The sequence below is a fragment of the Panthera onca genome, chromosome A2 (genome assembly GCF_046562875.1).
Source record: "Panthera onca isolate mPanOnc1 chromosome A2, mPanOnc1 haplotype 2, whole genome shotgun sequence".
Lineage (NCBI taxonomy): Eukaryota > Metazoa > Chordata > Mammalia > Carnivora > Felidae > Panthera > Panthera onca.
Genome location: NC_138340.1, coordinates 145,446,346 through 145,462,622, shown reverse-complemented (window position 1 = coordinate 145,462,622; position 16,277 = coordinate 145,446,346). Strand labels below are relative to the sequence as shown.

Genomic DNA, 16,277 nt, shown 5'->3' with positions numbered 1-16,277 from the left:
ATGTCGTCACTCTTACTGACCTTCCAAACTACACCTGGTCAGCTAAGGAAGACAAGGCCAGCAGGCACTGAGACTGAGCTGATGGTTCAGGTGGCATAAATGAAGCGTGCAGGGGGGAGGAGGCGGCAGGACAGGGGCTGCTGCCCCAGTGGCCCTGGGCTGGAAGGCAGGCCCTGACCCCCTAGGGCCTGGAGAGCTAGGGAGGAGCCCTGCCGCTTTGAGAACCCAGAGCCTTGGTAGATTCCAGCAGGGGTTGCAGTGAAGGAAATGGAGGAATTGAGGTCAAGGTCCAGTCCTTGATCCCGTCCCGGGCCTGGCCTTGGGCTTTAGGGGAGGGGCGGAAGAGGCAGGAACTGGAGAAGAGGGGCTCTATCCTGGAAGAGGAGGGCAGGGAGAGTGCCAGGTAGGAGGCTAAGCCCAGAAGAGGATGTCTTCTTGCAAATGAACCCAGGATTTTGGTTTTTATCCAGGCCAACAGATCAGACGACTGCCACAGGAAAAATACTTTGTTACTCTCTTTCTTGACTCCATCTGGGTGGAAGCGGCGCTGGTGGTCACGGTTCAGTCACTGACATGCAGCTCTTTGTCCTCACCCCGAAGCTACACGCCCTTGGGTTGACCGGCCACGAGATGGGTGTCCAGATCAAGGCTCGCGTGGCCTTGCTGGAGGGTGTCCCTCCAGAAGATCAAGTCGTGCTTCCAGCAGGCACACTGCTAGAGGATGAGGCTGCCCTAGGTCAGTGTGGAGAGGAGGCTCTGAGCACCCCGGAAGTAGCTGGCCGCATGCGTGCAGGTTCCCTGGAGGCCATGGTTCCCTGGCCCGTGATGGGAAAGAAAGAAGCGGAGCCCCAACGCGGCCGAACAGGGGATAAAGAAGACAGGCCGAGCCAAGCGGCGGATGCAGTAAACTGGCACCTTGTCAGTGTTGTGCCCAACTTTGGCAAGACGGGTCCCAAAGCCAACTCTTAAATCCATCGTAATCCTGCCTTTCCCCTGCAAAGCCGCTTAGTCCAGGAAAACAAAAAACAGAAAACAAGAAACAAAACTGTTGTTGCTCACAGTTCCCAAGAGGAGGCGCACACCGCTGCTCGAGCCTCACTGGGAGCCACCAGCGTCAGGAATGAGGAGACAGCACGGGCCGGAGCCTTTATTGTGGCTTTTGCTGGAAGGATCAGACAAGGCAGGGTGTGTAGGCAAGCAAGGCAGGATGGGCTGGTTGGGGTAATTTCGGGGGCCTCTGGCTCCAGGGGCAGCCCCTAGTTGTCTGCTATCTGGCCCTGGGGCGATTTAGGGTAGGATAGTGTCCTGACTGTAGGAACCTGATAAAAGGAGGCAAATGTGGGGGAGAGGGGCGGATTGGTTGGTTTGCGTATCAAAGGTAGGCTCACAGGCGAGTTGTCTGCTATTTCTAGAAAGTAACCATGGGAGGGGCTGTCCCTCTCCGGGCCTGCAAGGCCCCAGAGATGCCAAACCATCACAAAATACAGAAAATAGAAAGCAGAATGTCAGAATGTGCCAGGGCATCAGTGAGCCTTTGAGATGGTGTATGTAACCTTGCTATGAACCCCACCCAGTGAGCTTGGGCACAAGAGACAAAAGAGCGATGTGAAAGCAGGAGGCTCCCAGGTGCCGGCAACAGCCCCCCTGGATGGTCCGCTGGCGGAATGGACCCTTCCACTCTCACTCACATGGGGTGGACTCAAGCTCTGGCTTTGGAGTCAGATCTAGTTGAGGACCGCCGTGTGACCAGGGGTAAGTTACTTCACCCTTCTGAGCCCAAGAGGATCGCTGGGAGAATTCAAGAAATGTGAGGACAGAAGCTTCTCTACTAGATCAGGCTCCTCGCTCTGAGTTGCACGACTCCTGCCTCAGAGACCTCTCTGTAATTGGCTAAAAAAAAAAAATGCTGATTTCCTGGCTCCGCCCAGACCTTCATGTGAGCAGTGCCCGGGCCACACTGGGGGGTGTTGGGGAGACGGTTTAACAGGGAGACACTGGGGCAGTGCTGAATCGCTCCAGGGAGGTGGAAGCCAAGGCCACTAACGCCATTAACGGGGGAAGCTGGCCAGGCTGGGTGGGCTGTCACCACTAGCGGCTGGCAGCAGGCAACCAGGGCCCTGGGACAAAAATACCAGCCCCAGAGTGTGAGGAGCTCTTTCTGGTGCCACACCCAGGGCTGGCACCCCTCGGCCGGGTCCGCAGACCTGCCGCAGCCCCGGGACTGGAGTGGGAGGTGTGCAACTTCCCACGACAGCATCTTCAATCAGCTCTCTGAGGCCCAGAAGGAGAAATGAATTCACATCCTCAGAGGAAAGCAGAAGTGTCCTATCCTTTTCAAATTCCTAGTAGTACCTGTACATTCCAAGCTGTGGAGAACGGACTCTTTGCTTATTTATTTTAAAATGGCCTTTTTTTTTTTTTTTTTTTTTTTTTTTAAAGCAAGTCCATTTTTTCCTGGTCATCTCTGATCTGCAAATTCCGTGAAGGCTAAAAATCAAGAGTGCTTCTCTTGGAACATTCCTCAACCCTGCCCACTCCCAACACCACCACATCTTTGTACGACTTCTGATGGAGCAACGTTTTGCTGAGGTGATTTTTTCTCCCCCCGAGGCGATTTCACCGAACTCTGCAGGCTACCCCCGGCTATCCCCATCTTCCGACCGGCGCTGGGGCTGTGAGTCCAGACCTCGGGTTCTAGGGCATCCCTGTTTTCTGAAATGCCTGACTCCTCTTACCCAGGCTTTCTTGAAGCAAGTGAGGTGAAATTAAGCCCTCCCACACTCCTTTAAAAATGTATAGTCTAAGTTCCAGTTGTCGTAGTAACATCTTCACGCTGCCCTGCTGCCTCTTCTATATTTTGGTGCCGATGGACCATCAGTTACCATGAGAACGGGAGTGCCTCTGAACAGTGAGTGAATCTTGTGGAGCTTAGCTTTGTGTCTTGTGAAAAACAAAGCCCACGTCCACACGGACCGCCTTGACGGAGCCCCAACAGTTTAACCACAGAATGGGACCTGGGGACCACTAAGAGTTTCACTTGGCCTTCTGAATTTTATTTTGAAAACAAGATGTAGTTTTTGAAAAGATTCAGTTGCTCTCTTGTCACTCTGAAGTGGGTAGATTAGTTTTAAAAGCACATGACTTCCTTCAGACTTGAAGACAGGTCCATTCCCTCCCACCACGAAGCTGTAATCATTTCCCGAGCCATGCTTCGCTCCACTTCCCCAGCCGGACCCGCTAGTGACGGGGCAATGCCAACTGACCAGGGGTTCCCTGCTGTTTCGGAGCCACGGTCGATGCATTTATTCCCTTTCGAAGCTGAGTGTTTGAAAAATGTAAGCTCTCTGAGTTCAAGGACATAACACATGCTTCTTCAGAACTCTCTGCACAGTCCCTTTTTTTTTTTTTTTTTACTTTAATGTTTATTTTTGAGAGAGAGAGAGAGAGACCGAGCACAAGCGGGGGAGGGGCAGAGAGGGGGACACAGAATCGGAAGCAGGCTCCAGGCTCTGAGCTGTCAGCACAGAGCCCGATGTGGGGCTTGAACCCACGAACCGCGAGATGATGACCTGAGCCGAAGTCGGACGCTTAACTGACTGAGCCACCCAGGCGCCCCTGCACAGTCCTTTTTGTTAATTGATTTGACTTTAAGCTTTCCGTTCTGATGTACAGAATGAAGTGCTAGCTGAGAATTTAAAATAGTTAATTTCAGAAGATTTGTGTGTGGGAACAAACTTGAAGGTAGGAAGAAACCAGTCCCGCGGTCTGAATAGCAGGCTGCATCAAAAACACATCCCTTAATAAGTCCTATTGCCGTAACTACGTAACGTGTATTGTGTGTTTCCCAGGTTCTGGGCACTGGGCTGAACATGTGACGTGTCGTATCTCATTTCTATCTTCGCAATAGCCTGGGAAATAAGTTCTGTTTTTAAGCTTTCGTTTTACAAATGAGGAAACTCGACCCAGAGTCACACACCTAACTGCCCGGTGGAGCTGGGATTTGATTACAGACATCTTGCTCCACATCCCATGCACTTGACCTCCAAGCTAAGTAAACCTACAGTTTACGATGACATCCTAAATCCAGGGCCAACTGGATGGGTTTTGTACATCTGTGCAAACGTGAGCAGCAGATGACAGCGTGAAGACCGTGCTTTAACTGGTCATTCCCTGAATTCTGCCCTCCATTACTACTCCACCGTGCCTTCTCCAGCAGAAGCAAACCAGGCTCAAGTGCAAGTGTGAGAATCAAATCATTACAGTGGCCCTGCAAGTCAATTCCTGGTCCTCTGGAAAATAATGTGCCCCATTTTTGACCCAGTAATCCCACTCATGGGAATTTACTGCAAGGAAATTATTCAAAACAAAAGGCATTGTTTTGAATTATCTATATACAAAGAGGCATTCATCCAGCATTATATATAACAGCAAAAAATGGAAGCAATATAAACATCCCACTATAATGGATCTTCAGGTAAATTACAGTACGTCAACTGAATAGAATACCACACAGCTATTAACAGACAGCTTTGAAGACGATGAAACCACACATTAAAAAGATTATAATTCTGCAAACATCCAGTTCAACATCTAAAAATTGCCCTTCGCTAAGACTATGACAGTGCTTAAAAAAAAAAGTTTATAAGATGGCCAACAGACACATGAAAAGATGCTCAACATCACTAATCACCGGGGAAATGCAAGTCAAAAATATAATGAGATATCACCTCACACCAGTTAGAATGGCTAAAATAAGAATGACAAGCAAGAACAAGTGTTGGTGACGATGTGGAGAAAAAGGAACCCTCATGCACTGTTGGTGGGAGTGTAAATTGGTACAACCACTGTGGAAAACAGTATGGAAGTTCACCAAAAAATTAAAAATAGAAATCTCATATGATTTGGGGGGGGACCCGGGTGGCTCAGTCAGTTGAGCCTCTGACTATTGATTTCAATTCAGGTCATGATCCCAGGGTCATGGGATTGAGCTCTGCTGAGCATGGATCCTGCTGAAGATCCTCTCTTTCCCTCTGTCCCTCTTCCCACATTGTGTGCATGCTCGAAAGAAAGAAAGAAAGAAAGAAAGAAAGAAAGAAAAAAAGAAAGAAAGAGAAAGAAAGAAAGAAGAAAGAAAAGAAAAAGAGAAAGAAAGAAATCCTATAAGATTATAATTTCACTGTGGCTTTTTACCCAAAGAAAATGAAAATACTAACTTGAAAAGATACATGTACCCCTATGTTTACTGCAGCATTATTTACAATAGCCAAAGTATGGAAGCAATCTAGGTGTCAATCAATAGATGAATGGATAAGGAAACACACACACGCACGCACACACACACACTAGAATATTATACAGGCATAAAAAGGATGAAATTGTGACATCTGAGACAACATGGATGGACCTAGAAGGTATTATGTTGTTATGTGAAATAAGTCAGATTGAGAAAGACAAATACCATGATTCCACTCATAAGTGGAATAAAAAAAACTAAATGAATAAACAAATGAAAAGCAGAATTGGTCCTATAAATTCAGAGGACAAACTGATGGTTGCTAGATGTAAGGGGTGAGAGGGTTGAGCAAAATGGGTGAAGAGGAAAGGGAGATACAAGCCTCCAGTGATGGAACGAGTAAGTCATGGGGAAAAAAGGCACAGTACAAGGAATACAGTCAATGGTACTGTAATAGTGATGTAATGAGACAGATGGTAGCTACCCTCGTGGTGAACACAGTATAACGTATAAACCTGTCAAATCAATAAGTTGTACACCTGAAACTAATGCAGCACTGTGTATCAACTAAGATTTTAAAAAATTATAATATTAAGTAAAAAAAACAAATAAAATGTATTTGTGTTATTACAAGAGTAAATATATAATGATACATTGGCTGCGTTTGCAAAGAACCTGGAAAGACGGGAAAAAATATCCAAAATGAACAAGGGTCAAGTCTGATTCATCTTGATGTTGCCAACACCCAGATAGTGCCTAACACATAGGAGGTATTCAGTCAAGATTTTTGGATAAATTCTAAAATATGAAAAATAAAGTCACCTGGTATATTAGTATGGAAGAATCCAGATTTTTCCTTAATAATTAATTTAATGCTATTATAATAATGTTAATAACCATTTTTTAAAGGTGGGGTCCTAAATGTGTCTTCTGGATCTAGAGGTTGATCAGTGTATTAGTCTGCTTGGGCTGTTGTAACAAAATGAATGGCTTAAACAACAGCAATTTATTTCTCCTTGTTCTGAAGGCTGGGAAGCCCATGGTCAAGGTGCCAGCAAGATAGGTTTCATTCTGAAGCCAAAAGGCTTGGCTTTGTCTCCTTCTTGCCATGTGCTCACGTGATGTCATCTTTGTGCATGTGCAGGGAGAAAGTGAGCTCTCTGATATCCCTTCTTATAAGGACACCAATCCCCTCTGACAAGGGCCTTACTTTCATGACCTCATCTAACCTTAATTACCTCCCAAAGGCCCCATCTGCAAATCTCATCACACTGGGAGTTAGGGCTTCAACATATGAATTCAGATGGGGAGGGGGATGACATCAAAATTCTGTCCATAACAAGCAGTTCTTGCCCATAAGCCTCCTGTACGTGATAGCAGTTGAAGACCATTCTGGGCTGGGCTGACCCCAGCAGTGGTGTTGGGGCTGGATAAGGCATTTTGATGTTCCTTGACCATCCTGGAGCCCACAAAGGGATGCGGTCAATATATAGGCTCTAGGAAGACAGTGGGAGACCCCAGTAGTGCCAATGAATGGAGGGATCTGGATAAGGAGCAAAGATCTGGGGCAATGGGTAGGACAGATGGACCTTGGTAAGCTCTGACTGGGCATGGTGGTAAGTCAGACTGGTCATGGAGGGAAAGAGCAGTCAATAGGCCGCTTCATTTTGGCCAGAGATTGAAACTAGAAAAGGATTTTAAATTGATCCATCAATCACAGCAAAGCTGGGTAAAGGGATTCTTCATGCCAACACTGCTCCCATAGTAACTCCTTCCTCGTATATCCTGTGCAGCCCTCCTTTCACTGTCTCTCAAGGCTCCTATCCTTGGTAGGTTCTCACAGGGTGAGTTCCACAGTGGGGATAGAGCTCAGCAGTCTTATAGAACAGAAGCCCATGGGCTGCACACAGCTGGGGGCAGACTTCCAAAGAAGTCCAGGCTGAAGGACACCTGGAGACAGAGAATGAGCCAAATGGCACTGGGTGATTCAACTCCCATTGCCAATGGGTAGACCCAGATGGGTGGACATTGTTGTTTTATAGCTCTCCCAGTGACCTATCTGTGTAAAATAGGACTACGGTCAGTATGATGGTGACTGGCGCCCCAGAAGCCAGAGTCTGAGGGTCACCCAGTGGCCAGGGGCCTGAAACTGATGAGCCGGCAGGCCTGAGTCTGCCCAGCCTCCAGATTCCTGCATGCTGTCCTTGTGCTGACCCCGCCATGAGCCTGACCTTTCACTCATGGCTTCTCTGTCTCATTTATCATTAAGCATTTTACATCCTCAAACAGGAGAGAAAACACAAGGCTGATATAACTGGGGAAGGCTGTTCACAGAGTAGCAGATCCAAGGTGCAAATTAGGAGGTAGGAAGTGCAGACTCTGAACCAGGGAATGTCAAGCAAGGCCAGGGATGAAGTGTTTTCTGTGGGAAGTAGGTGAAGGCAGGTGGAGGGTCAAGGGATGGGTGGTCCAGTGGGTGGTGGCAAGTATGTGGTTTGGGGGCCTTGAGTTGAGTTGTGCAGGAGGCCAGAAAGAGCATCCGGGTTTCTCTGAGTCACAGGGAAAAGATGAACAATAAGGCTGCGTGCAGAGGGAGGGAGCCAGGTAAGGGAGGAGTCCTGGGGGGTGGGGATCACATCTGCTTCCCACCCTCCCACCACTGCTCCATTGCAGACAGAAAGTTTCTTGTGGGAAGTCTGTGCTGCATAAGCTGTCCCTTCCTTCCCACTTCTACAGGAGATCTAGAACAAAGAGCCTTGGTTGGGTTTGTGTTTTGTTTTTTTTTTTAAACTTAAATTTTAGTTAATTAATATACAGTGCAATATTGGTTTCATGAGTAGAATTCAGGGATTCATCACTCACAAACAGTGCTCATCATGACAAGTGTCCTCCCCTTAGTACCCATCACCCATCTAGCCCATCTCCCACCCACCTCCCTCTGTCAACCCATGGTTTGTTCTCTATCACCAAGAGTCTCTTGCGGTTTGTTTCCCCCTTCCATATGTTCATCTGTTTTGTTTCTTAAATTCTACATATGAGTAAAATCATTTGGCTTTCTCTGGTTGACTTATTTTGCTTAGCATCATACAGTCTAGCTCCATCCATATCATTGAAAATGGCAAGATTTCATTCTTTTTGATAACTGAGTAATATTCCATTGTGTGTGAATGTTATATATATATGGCCACATCTTCTTTATACATTCATCAGTCAATGGACATTTGGGCTCTCTCTATAGTTTGCCTACTGTTGATAATGCTGCTATAAACATTGGGGTGTATGTACCCTTCAAATCTGTATTTTTGTGTCCTTTGGGTAAATATGCAAGAGCTGGATTGTAGGGTAGTTCTATTTTTAGTTTCTTGAGGAACCTCCATACTGGTCTCCAGAGTGGCTGCACCAGTTTGCATTCCCCCCAACAGTGCAAGAGGGTTCCCCTTTCTCTACATCCTTGCCAAGACCTGTTGTTTCTTGTGTTGTTAATTTTAGCCATTCTGACAGGTGTGAGGTGGTATCTCATCATGGTTTTGATTTGTATTTCCCTGATGATGAGCGATGTTGAGCATCTTTTTATATGTCTGTTGGCCATCTGGATGTCTTCTTTGAAAAAGTGTCTATTCATGTCTTCTGCCCATTTCTTAAGTGGGTTGTTTTTTGGGTGTTGAGTTGATAAGTTCTTTACAGATTTTGGATGGTAAACTTTTATCAGATATGTCATTTGCGAATACCTTCTCCCATTCCGTAGTTGCCTTTAGCTTTGATTGTTTCCTTCACTGTGCAGAAGCTTTTTATCTTGATGAAGTCCTAACAGTTCATGTTTGCTTTCGTTTCCTTTGCCTTCGCAGATGTGTCTAGTAAGAAGTTGCTTCAGCCAAGGTCAAAGAGGTTACTGCCTGTGTTCTCCTCTAGGATTTTGATGGTTTCCTGTCTAACATTTAGGTCTTTCATACATTTTGAACTTATTTTTGTGTATGGTGTGAGAAAGCAGTCCAGTTTTCCCAATACCATTTGTCGAAGAGACAAGCTTTTCTCCATTGGATATTCTTTCCTGCTTTGTCAAAGATTAGTTGACTATATAGTTGTGGTATGTTTTCTAATTGTGGTAAAATATATGCAACAAAAAATTTATCACTTTAACCATTTCTAAGTATCCGGTTTAGTGGCATTAGGTGCATTCACAATGTACAACCTTCATCACTGTTCAAGAGAACATTTAAGAGAACTCATATAAGTGAACCATACGGTATTTGTCCTTTTGTATCTGGCTTAGTTCACTTAGTATAAGGTTTTCAGGGTTCATCCATGTCGTAGCATGTACCAGAATTTCCTTCTTTTTTCAGGCTGAATAATATTCCATCGTCTGTATAGACCGCATTTTGTTTATCCATTCACCTGCTGATGGACACCTGGGTTATTTCCACCTTTTGGCTGTTGTGAATAATGCTGCTATGAACATTGGTGTAGAAGTATTTGTTTGGCTCCCTGCTTTCAATTCTTTTGGGCATATACCATTAGTGGGATTGCTGGATCATACGGTAACTCTATGAGGAACTTTCTGAGGAACCACCAAACTATTTTCCACAATGGCCACACCAAGCCTTGAACTATTTAAATGAAGAATGAATCTATTCCAAAAGTCTCAGGTCAGTGTGGACCGGAAAGATGGTCTAAAGTCCAGAGTTCGGGAGGCCAGAGCCTTGCTGGGATGTGAAATATGGATGCCCCATTCTAGCTACAGAAGAAATGACACACTGGAGGCATCCAGAATAGCGTGACCAAGATGAGTTATGTTAAGTAAAAAGTGGTAGAAGGGACTGGAGTGTTCGGCCTGGAGCAGAACAGGTGTCCTCTCCACAAAGAACTGTCTCTAGGAGTGTGGAAGGCTGTCAGGTAGCAGAGCGGATGGACCTTTCTGCAGCCATAGAGGTAGGAGGGGAGAGCCAGGTGAAATCCACCAGGGGACCACCTCTGGCTGAATGCTGCTTCGAGAGCAGCAGTGCCAGCCCCCCAACGCCCCTCTCCCAGGGCAGTGGCAGCAGGCTGTAGTCAGGGTTCCGGTGATGGATCATTGCTAAGGCTCCATGACTTGGGGAGGCCACTGAAGAAGATAGCACAGAGGAGGAACTCAGGCTTCATGGTATTCTTTCATTGTTGATCTGTCTTGAACAAATGGGAAGGTTGAACTCAGGGGATTTCTTTTCTTTTCTTTTTTTTTTTTTTTTTTGCAATTGACAAAATCTTAGGTTTTTCTTTTTACATAGGAAATCAGGAAGCATGCAGTCTCAATACAAATAATGTAATTGCTGGATTATGAGTTTCATTTTGATAAATTTAAACATCGATCAAAATAAAATATTTAAGAACAGTCATCTTATTTGAATAGTCTCTCAAGAAGTTGGAGAAGAAAATGTGATCGGAGATAAGAAGAGTTTTGAAGCTTAAAACTCTGTTTTGCTCAGGTATCCTAACACCTGTGAACCCCTCTATGGGTGGCGCAATAAACAGAACACAAGAGCACAGATGCAGCATCTTGAGGATGCATTCCTTCTTGAATCGGACTCTCTGTACCACTTGTTTCTCAGCCTTAATTATTGTGTTTTCTTTTTGTTTTCTGGGTCTTTTTTATTGCAAAGGTAATGCGTGCTTCAGATGGTCATTAGTGCTGCTCAGCAGATATTCCTGGTCCCCCGGGGGGGGGGGGGCGGGGGGGGGTGGGGACGGGGGTGGGGGGTGGGGGCATGTGTGGCATCGCATTTCCCCACTCCCTTAAAGTTAGGTGTGGCCATGTGACTTGTTTTGGCCAATAAAATGAGAGAAGTGATCTGTCACTTCCAGGTGGGAACTTTAAGAATCCATGTGCAATTTATACTGCTTTCTTTCCTTCTCTCTGCCTGGCAACCTGCAGTACTCCAAGTGGTGGCTGCTCTGTAAGCCTGGGTCCCTGAGTGAGGATGCCCAGGGGCAGGACCCCAGCCCATGCTCAGTGGACGTGGATCCCGAAGGAGAAATAAGCCTTTGGGTCAGCGCTCCATGAGCTGAAGCTTTAATAAGAAATAAACCTTTGTTGGGGCACCTGGCTGGCTCAGTTGGAAGAGCCTGTGACTCTTGATCTCAAGGTCATGAGTTTGAGCCCCACATTGGGTGTAAGAGATTACTTAAATAAATAAATAAATAAATAAATAAATAAATAAATAAATCTTTAGGGGTGCCTGGGTGGCTCAGCTCAGGTCATGATCTCACAGTTTGTGAGTTTGAGCCCCACGTCAGGCTGTGCACTGACAGTGCAGAGCCTGCTTGGATTCTCAATCTTTCTCTCTGTTCCTTCCCGTTTGTGGTCTCTCTCTCAAAATAAATAAATAAACTTTAAAAAATTAAAAAAAAAATAAACCTTTGTTGGGATGCCTGGCTGGCTCAGTCAGAAGAGTGTGTGACTCTTGATCTCAGGGTTGTGAGTTTGAGCCCCATGTTAGGTGTAAGAGCTTGCTTAATAAATCTTTAAAAAAATTCAAAATGGAAACAAACCTTTGTTGTCTTAAGCCACAGAGATTTTGGGGTTGCTACTATAGCATAAATAGCTTGTTAGAAAAATCCTTCGACAAATATTTATATGCCAGGGTGCTGGCAATGTGACAGGGCACAAGAAAGTCATCAACAAGGTGACAAACCCTGCTCTCACAGAGCTACATTCCAGCAGGGAAGATAACCATTAAACAATTAACCACTTAATTGCAAAAGTATGGAAGATACAGAGCACTGGAGAGTGCATACAGCACATGACCTGCTTTGGCCCAGGGTCAGGGAGACTTCTCTTGGAAGATAGGAAGCTGGGGTCTAAAGGATGGCCGGGAGCTAGCCAGGGGGCAGGGAGAATAGTGTCCCACACAGGGGGAACAATAGGAGCAAAATCTCTGAGGCAGAAGGGAGCTGGAGTGGCTGGAATGCTGAGAACAGGGCGCAGAAGTGCAGGGAGGCGGGAGGCAGGCAGCACCCTGGCCACCCAGCGCTGGTGGACCTCGGTGGGAAGTATGGTCTCAGCCCAAGAGCGGTGGGTCACCATGGGAATATTTGAGGCAGAAGAGTAACATGATCATATCGTATTTTTAGAGGGCAACAGCCAACACGGGATTTGTATGTGGTACAGAACGTCAAGGGAGGAGAAAATCAATCCGGAATTGGCTTTGACCAGCAAGACAAAACATGATGCAGCCCCCAAAGCCACCAGCAGGTGGCTCTGCCTGCACGTCTGCCCAGCCACCAGGAGTACCTGGCCACCAGTGTGACCCAGCTTCAAGCAGGGGCATCTCTGGGCTCTCACAGGAACTCAGGGACACGCGCTGCGTCTTCCTACCACCAGGGGGATATAAGGACGCATGGCTCCAGCCTGCGGGGCAGGGGGCAGACCCGGATTCTGACAGGAGGAGGACTGGGTTTGTGCTGAAGCCCCCTTGTTCCTCCCTTCCACTTTCATGCTCATCCCTTATTATACAGAGGAGACTGACACAGGAAAACCCTTCATCCAACAGATCACGGTCCCTGTTCCCATTCTCTCACCCTCCCTGACATCTTTGCAGCATGTAGTCCCACAGACCACCCCCTTTTCTTCCAGGTTTCCTCACCTTTCTTCTTCTCCTCCCCCTCCCCCTCCCCCTCCCCCTCCTCCTCCTCCTCTATCTGTGCCAGTCCCAGTGTGCCTGGGTGGCTCAGTGGGTTGAGTGTCCGAATTTGGCTCCGGTCATAATCTCATAGTTTGTGAGTTCAAGCCACGCATTGGGCTTACTACTGTGAGCACAGAGCCTGCTTTGATCCTCTGTTCCCTTCTCTCTCTGCCCCTCCCCAGCTTGTTGCTCTCTCTCAAAAATAAATAAAACATTAAAAAAAATGTAATTCTATCTGTGACAGTCTCTCTTCTTCCTTCTGCCTCTATGAAAGGAGACTATCCCCAAGGCTCCTAACTCTGTACTTTCTTATTTCCACAACTGACCAGCCCTTGATTTCAACCATGAGCTTCCACTGGATACATCTAAACCTACACTCCTGGCCAACATTTCTCTTCTGAGCCCTAGTTCCAAATTCCCCAGTGCCTGCAGGACCTCTCCCTGGATTTTCCAAGGCCACCTCATGTCTCCCAGGGAGAAGGTCTGATTCACCAAGCTCATGGCTTACAGGCCGGTGCCCAAACCTGGTGCAATCGCCGAGGGTGAGGAGGGTGGGGGAGTGGAAAGGAGAGAAGTGGGCACAGCCAAGGTGGGGCGGCATGGGGAGAACCTGGTGGGCAGGGAGGAGAGAAGCACAAAAGATGGAAAAGCACAGTCAGAGCCAGGAGAGACGGCATCAAAGAAGCCAAGAGAGGGAGTCTCAAGAAGAGGGGAATGGATGCAAGCACGGCGTTGGCTTCAGCAATTACCATATTCTATCCGTTCTAAGACATTTTTTTTTTTCACATTTGGGCATAAATGTGTCCAATGTGTCATAAAGCTGATGGTATTTCATTGTTAATTGGTGATGGGCTTCCCCCCTTCCTTAGTGGTACATAAAATGATGGTATGGTTTGCAATCCATGGAATTTGAGCATTGATGGAACAACGGCACTTATCAAGCAATTTTACAGGAGTAATGGAGGCAGAAGTCTCAGTGTAGTAGGTTGAAAAGAGAGGACATCCCAAAAAAACAACTGGGTCTGGACTTTTCAAAAATGTCAACGTCATAAAAGACCAAAAAAAAAAAAAAAAAAAGTGGGGAACTTTTTCAGATTAACAGAGACTACAGAGACACAACAACTACATTACCATGACAGAGATATTGCTGACCAAAAATCCATAAAGAATATTAGTGGGATAGTTAGAAAAAAAATGAATATAGGCTATAAAAGAATGTTGTATTGATGTAAGTTTCTTGACCATGATAATCTCATTGTGGTTATATACTGGAACATCCTTGTCCAAGGAGCTGAAGTACTTAGGAGGAAGAGTAATGATGTATGCAACTTACTTTGAAATGTTTCAGTGGACTTCAAGCTGTATTATAAAGCTGTAATCATCAAGACAGTATGGCTCTGGCACAAAAACAGACACTCAGATCAATGGAACAGAATAGAGAACCCAGAACCCAGAAATGGACCCACAAACATATGGCCAATTCATCTTTGACAAAGCAGGAAAGAATATCCAATGGAATAAAGATGGTTTTTCAGCAAGTGGTGCTGGGAAAACTGGACAGAGAGAAAAATGAACCTGGACCACTTTCTCACACCATACACAAAAATAAACTCAAAGTGGATGAAAGACCTAAACGTAAGACAGGAAGCCATCAAAATCCTGGAGGAGAAAGCAGGCAAAAACCTCTTTGATCTCGGCTGCAGCAACTTCTTACTCAACACGTCTCCGGAGGCAAGGGAAACAAAAGCGAAAATGAACTATTGGGACCTCATCAAAATAAAATGATTCTGCACAACGAAGGAAACAATCAGCAAAACTAAAAGGCAACGGACAGAATGGGAGAAGATATTTGCAAATGACATATCAGATAAAGGATTAGTATCCAAAATCTATAAAGAACTTATCAAACTCAACACCCAAAAAACAAATAATCCAGTGAAGAAATGGGCAAAAGACATGAATAGACACTTCTCCAAAGAAGACATCTGGATGGCCAACCGGCACATGAAAAAATGCTCAACATCACTCATCATCAGGGAAATATAAATCAAAACCACAATAAGATACCACCTCACACCTGTCAGAATGGCTAACATGAACAACTCAGGCAACGACAGATATTGGCGAGGATGCAGAGAAAGAGGATCTCTTTTGCACTGCTGGTGGGAATGCAAACTGGTGCAGCTACTCTAGAAAACACTATGGAGGCTCCTCAAAAAATTAAAAATAGTTCTACCCTACGACCTAGCAATTGCACTACTAGGTATTTATCCAAGGGATACAGGGATGCTGTTTCAAAGGGGCACATGCACCCCCATGTTTATAGCAGCACTATCAACAGTAGCCGAAGTATGGAAAGAGCCCAAATGTCCATCGATGGATGAATGGATAAAGAAGATGTGGTATATATAATGGAGTATTACTCGGCAATCAAAAAGAATGAAATCTTGCCATTTGCAACTACGTTGATAGAACTGGAGGGTATTACGCTAAGTGAAATTAGTCAGAGAAAGACAAATATCATATGACTTCATTCATATGGGTACTTTAAGATACAAAACAGATGAACGTAAGGGAAGGGAAACAAAAATAATATAAAAACAGGGAGGGGGACAAAACATAAGAGACTCTTAAATATGGAGAACAAACAGAGGGTTACTGGAGGGGTTGTGGGAGGGGGGATGGGCTAAATGGGTGAGGGGCATTAAGGAATCTACTCCTTAAATCATTGCTGTACTACATGCTAACTAACTTGGATGTAAATTTAAAAAAATAAAAAATAAAATAGAAATGTTTCAGAAAAAAAAGTGTGCATATATACATATTTATGTGTATGGAATATACATTTTAACATGTTGCCACATTTGCATAAATACACATATATGCATACATAATACATATACTTGTATAATATACATATTATAGAGATCCACAAATTAATATTTTGCCCCATTTGCTCACTATGATTATATGTATATAGAAAAAATATACATACACATATGGGTGTTTACATGTATATACATATATTTGTATTATACATGTATATAACATATGCACATTTACATATGGGTACATGTATATACACAGTACGTGTGCATGTGCAAATATGACAAAATGTTAGTTCCTGAATCTCAATGGTTCTCAACTGGGAGCTATTTTGTGTCCCAAAGGATATTTGGTGATGTCTGAGATATTTTTGGTTGCCTCAGTTGAGGGGATGCTACCAGCATCCAGTGGGAGAGGTCAGGAATGAACATCCCACAATGCAGTGGACAGGTTCCCACAGTAACGAGTTATCCAGCCCCAAATGTTAATGGTGCCAAGACTGAGAATCCTGGTCTAGGTAAAGGGTCTGTGTGTTCATTGTACTTTCTTTCAACCTTTCTATA

At 45.3% G+C, this 16,277-nt stretch overlaps 1 pseudogene; it reads left to right on the top strand.

The window, feature by feature from the left end:
- The first annotated feature begins 399 nt into the window (after window positions 1–399).
- LOC132675037 (ubiquitin-like protein FUBI pseudogene) lies at window positions 400–969 on the top strand (annotated as a pseudogene).
- The last annotated feature ends 15,308 nt before the right edge of the window (window positions 970–16,277 follow it).